We start from the raw sequence: 5,999 nt of genomic DNA, 5'->3' as shown, positions 1-5,999 counted from the left end.
ATATTCAGACTTAAAGGAGCACTAAGGGAATGTTGGTGCATAATGTCAGTAGTTCAGTGTCTAGTGTCTGTAATTGCGTTTGTAATATTTTATGTTTTGTATAAGCGAAGTTGCTAACAAGTTCGCTGATATGGGCGAACTTGTTAGACAAGCGAAGTTAGTGACAACTTCGCCTGAACATGCCAGGCGAAGTTGTCGTGATTATATAAGCCATCTGTTACGGCTTATTAATAATTAATTCAGTTTTACAGTTTTTGGGTATTCGAGTCAGAGAGAGTCTGTAATCAAGTGATCTTCGTATCACGTGTTTAAGGTTGGTATACAACGTGTTTGATTATCGTGTGTTAATCGTATTGTTTTCTATACTCGTAACGTCTTACGTAGGGATTCCGCACCTGCGTAGTACATGATATCTCGTGTAGATCCGGCTGGGAACCTACAATTGGTATCAGAGCTCTTGCTCGATTGTGTGGTTCGGGATTATCACGCGGGTATAGAAATCGTTCCGTTCGACTATTCGCGGGACGAGTTTTCTGAGTTTTAGTGTTATACTCTCCTCCTACAAGCTTAAACAACCCATTAACACCTACACAAACCTCGAAAAAACCCAGAAATCTAATCTGCAAAAGCTTCGTGTTCATCAGGCGAAGTTGCCGTCACTGTTACTAAGGTTACGGCGAAGATATAAGGTTAAGCGAAGTTATCCACAACTTCGCCTACCTCTTCAAGTTCGCTTACCTCAAGCGAAGTTACCCACAACTTCGCCTACCTCCCAAGTTCGCTCAACTTAAGCGAAGTTATTCTCAAGTTCGCCTATCCAGCGAATTTAAGAAAGTGAGCGACGTTACAAATTCACGCCAAGTTAAGCTTTAAGCGAAGTTATCCGCAACTTCGCCAACAGTGCTGTTTGAAAATAAAATTTTTTATTTTGGGATTTCTTTGAGTTTAGAGAAAGATGTCTTCGATAAACATTACTGAACTAGTAAAGATGGAAGTAGAAGCAGGTTCGGCTACAAAGGCACCTAAGATGCTCAAGAAAACTGATTATGTAGCGTGGAAAGATCGTTTTGAACAATATGTCAAGTATCAAGATGCCAAGATGTGGGTGTGTATACAAGATGGTTACATTCCACCTACTACTGAGTATGAAGGTCGTGATCAGATCAAGAAGTACAAAGAGATGGAAGATGAAGAGAAGAAGATGTATGAGGCAGAAAGTAAAGCTCATGCAGCAATTACAATGGCTCTTCCACAAGAAATTTTGTACACTTTCAGAAAGTACAAGACTGCTAGAGAACTTTGGGAGCTCTTGAAAACCGTTTTGAGGGCAATGTGAGAATTCGTGCTTCGAAGATTAAACTTCTAAAAACCCAATTCTCTGTCTTCAAGTATCTGAAAAACGAATCACTTGATGATATTATCACCAGATATTATCATCTGATGACTGAACTCAGCAACTATTCAATTGCATACAAAGAAGATGAGATTGTTGAGAAGCTTCTTGATGCTCTCCCACCAAAATGGGAGATGTATACAGTGTTGATGAGAGAAGATAAAGACTTTGCTGACTATGACCTGGAGACAGCAGTTAACAAGCTAAGAACGTTTGAACTGAACATGGTACGAAAGGAGACACCTACCGATCAGGTTCAAGATCCGGGTATGTATGGTGCAAAGGTTAACTCGGGATCAAGTTCGAAAATGGAATCATCTGCTTATTACTCTAAGGGAAAGTCAGGCGCGAGCTCAACACATGAGGGACATGTATCTCTCAACATGAACGGTGATGTGTGCTATGTAGCTGGAGGGTCAAATGCTTCTCAACCACAAGCGACCAAGAGTAGTTATTCCCCAAGTGTTTCAAACACAACTACTCGAAGATGCCCATGAGTGTCAAATCTGCTGAACAGCAGTTTGCTCTCTATGCATCTTTTATTGCTTCGTATGAGAACTACATTCAGGGTAAGATCGTTGATCCTGCAGTTTTGGATGAAGAATATGACAAGATCGATGCTGATGATCTGGAGGAGATGGATCTGCAGTGGCAGATGGCTATGATTGTCAGAAGGGTGAAGAGGTTCATGAAGAAGACTGGCAGGAAGTTTGTCGGTGAGAGGCCAGGGTTTGATAAGTCGAAGGTTCGCTGCTACAACTTTCAGCAGAATGGCCACTTTGCAAAAGAATGCAAGAATGAACGTGTAGAACGCAGTCAGAACAGATCTACACAGCAAAGTGGTAGTGGTAATGACTATAGAGCCATGATTTCCAGACAGAATGAAGAGTACAACTGGAATCTGCATGTTGAAGAAGTATTTGAACAGGCCAACTTGGCAAACATCGAAAATTCAGATAGTGAGAAGGGAACTGGCGAAGATGAAGCGTACATGGCAGATGTAGCAGACCAGCTCTCCGAGGTAAGTACCGAACTCCCTTGTACTAAGTGTGAACTTCTGTCTGAACAACTGACAACTCTAACTGATCAGTTTGTTAGTTTGGATGCGCAATATAAAACTTTAAAAGAAGATCATCACTTCACTAAAGCTAGAAAAAATAGTTACAAAGTAAAAATTAAAGCTATTGAAACAGATATTAAAAGTCTTAAAGCAAAGCTTGCTGAAAAAATTAATATGATTGATCTTAGCTATGAGGTTCTAGAAGAAAAAACCAAACTAATAGCTGAAAGAGAAAAACAGATAGCTGATCACCAGGTAAAAGTGGTGGAACTTAACAGGAAACTGGAACAATTCAGAAATTCCTCCGCTATACTTGATCACCTTGTTAGTGATCAAGGTTCTCCGAAAAGGGGAGGAATTGGTTATCATGAAGTTCCACCACCTTTCAATCATAATTACACTTTTAACCCTAGTAATCAGAAATCTGTCGATGTTGACTACGGTCAGACAGTTCCAGTTCCAGTTACTACTAAAGAACCAGAAGTTAGTAAGCCTGTTGCAAGTGTTAAAATTTCTGCTCCGAGTCCTGTCTCATCTAACTCGGACAAGTCTTCTGAGTCGAGTGAGACAAATCAAGAGGAAGTATTACCAAAAAGTGGAGAGAAAAAGAAAACATCTGAAAAGAAGTCTCCACTAAACCCGTATGTCCTACCATATGTGAGACAAACGGGCAGTAATACAGCCTCAACATCTAAGACAACTTTTGATAAGAAAGTTGAAAACAGGTGTTGTTTTAGATGTAATCAACAAGGACATCTTGTTGCTGGTTGCCCTCTGAAGCAAAAATTCAGAGGTGTGAGGCCTTTAAAATCTGAGAAAAGAGCTAACAGTAATCAATTTAATGATAAAACTGAAAACCCTTCGAATTTTAGAAAATGGACTAATCCAGGTTTTCAAAGAAATAGATCTCAGTTTTTCACTGGTAACACCCAAACCATAACTAATAATTCATTTAATTCAAGACGGTATGGATGGCCTCATAGACAATCCACAAGAAGGTATCCTGTTAGGACTCACAGAAATGATTATGATACTAACTTTGGACAGCCAAGGTACGGGATGTATCGACCCAAGACCAATCGGTCTTGGGTCCCCAGATTTTAACTCTCTGCTTTAATCGTGCAGGAACAGTTTAACAGGGCTGCCAACAATCAATGGGTTGTGGATAGCGGCTGTTCCCGGCACATGACGGGTAACAAGAAATTATTACAAGACTGGAAACCTGTTCAAGGTGGTAGAGTGAGTTTTGCAGGAGAGAGCGGTGGAAAGATCACAAGAATTGGGACTGTGACTAACGGGAAGATGACGCTAGAGAAAGTTAACTTTGTTGAAGAACTGAAGCACAATCTGCTGAGTGTTTCGCAGATCTGTGACAAGGATTATACCGTGCATTTCACGAAGAATGAGGCGATAGTGTTGTATCCTGGTTTTAAGATGCCAGAGGACTGGATTGTTATGAAGGCTCCGAGAGTAAAGAATACGTATATCATGGATATGAGGTCTACTGAAATGGCCACTGAAGAATCGTGTCTTTTGTCGAAAGCGACTGAATCAGAGTCCGAATTATGGCATAGGAGAATGGGGCACATTCATCTTCGTAAGATGAACTACCTTGTCAAAAATGGGCTTGTGTTGGGGGTTCCCTTGAAGAATTTCAACTTCGAAGACAAATGCTTATCATGCAAGAAGGGAAAGCAACACAAGAAATCTCATCTCACCAAGAAGGTCAATTCAATTGTCAGTACCCTAGAATTACTTCACATGGATCTCTTCGGTCCCGTGAATGTAAAAAGTCTAGGAGGAACATCGTACTGCTTGGTGATTACTGATGATTTTTCTCGATACTCGTGGGTATATTTCCTGAAGTCGAAGGATGAAACTGTTCAGATGGTAATAAATTTGATTACCAAAGTTGAGAACATTATGGGAAAAAGAGTTAAATACATCAGGAGTGACAATGGGACTGAGTTCAAGAACTATCAGATGGAGATCTTCAGCCTACAGAAGGGGATTGAACACCAATACAGCGTACCGTACACTCCGCAACAAAATGGAGTGGCTGAGAGGAAGAACAGGACTTTGATTGAAGGAGCCAGGACCATGCTGGCTTATTCGAAACTTCCCGTGGTGTTCTGGGCTGAAGCCGTTACAACAGCCTGTTATATCCTTAATAGAGTGTTAACTGTTAAAAGATTAAATAAAACCTGTTATGAACTAATGCATGGGAGAAAGCCCAACTTGAGTGGTCTTGAACCATTCGGGTCCCCGTGTTCGATATAAAAGACCAATTCAAAATTTGGTGAAGTTGCCGACGAAGGAATCTTAGTCGGATACGTTGTTGGGACTCCCAACAGACGGGTCTTTAATACATCGACCAGCAAGGTTGAGGTGGTGTGTAACACTGATATCACAAGTTACAAATCACCAAAACCAAGCACGGGACCCGCTGGGGTTTTTGACTATGATAGACTTTTTAAATCTTTTAACATGCCTTATTTGGATTTTGCAGAAGATGAGGAACGAATTGCTACGAAGATGATATGCGATGAGGAAGACACTTTGGTGCAAAGACCACAGTATGATGAATATCAGCCTTCCTCGTCAAATGCTGTCAATACCCCTGCTGCCTCTACTGAAGAGGAATTCATCAATCCGTTTCACTTTCAACATCAATCAACCATGGATGAGCTATCTTCGAACTTGGAAGATAATCTAAATGTCAGTTCGGTTCCGACTACGAGAATTCACAAAAATCACCCGTTGGAGAATGTGATAGGTGATCTGTCCGCCGGTGTACAAACAAGAAAAAACGTGAATGAGCACACCTGTGTTTACACAAGCATTAAAGACACGGGCATTATCAACGAATGCTTGTACACCTGCTTCATCAGCCAAATTGAACCAAAGAACTATAAAATGGCTCTGAAGGACAGCTCGTGGGTCGAAGCCATGCAAGAAGAGTTAGCTCAGTTTAAGAAAATGGAAGTATGGAATTTGGTTGAAAAACCAAGAAATGTGCATGCGATAGGCACGAAGTGGGTCTTCAAATGTAAGAGAGATGAGAAAGGGGTTGTTATCAGGAATAAGGCGAGGCTGGTTGTTAAAGGCTTTAATCAACAAGAGGGGATTGATTACAATGAAGTATTTGCTCCTGTGGCAAGATTGGAAGCCATTCGGCTGCTTTTGGCATTTGCTGCTCATAAAGAGATGAAAGTTTTTCAGTTGGATGTGAAGAGTGCGTTCCTAAATGGTAAAGTCGATGAGGTTGTGTATGTTGAGCAACCTCCGGGTTTTCCTGACCCTGACTTTCCCGATCACGTGTACATGCTAAGTAAAGCACTGTATGGACTACATCAGGCACCTCGTGCCTGGTACTCAACGTTATCCGATTACTTGCTTGAGAATGAGTTTGAAAGAGGCAAACCCAAAAGAATCTCATTTGAAGGGTGCGAAGAGGATACTGCGGTATCTCAAGGGCAAGCCGAAGCTGGGGTTGTGGTACCCGAGAGGAGGAGACTTTGAGCTAGTCGCTTACACAGATTCTGA

Source organism: Bidens hawaiensis, unplaced genomic scaffold, assembly GCF_021521415.1.
Source record: "Bidens hawaiensis isolate Kalapana, Puna unplaced genomic scaffold, B.hawaiensis_p1.1 tig00002307_1, whole genome shotgun sequence".
Lineage (NCBI taxonomy): Eukaryota > Viridiplantae > Streptophyta > Magnoliopsida > Asterales > Asteraceae > Bidens > Bidens hawaiensis.
The sequence above is the reverse complement of the archived record's forward strand: the minus strand, read 5'-3'. Positions refer to the sequence as shown.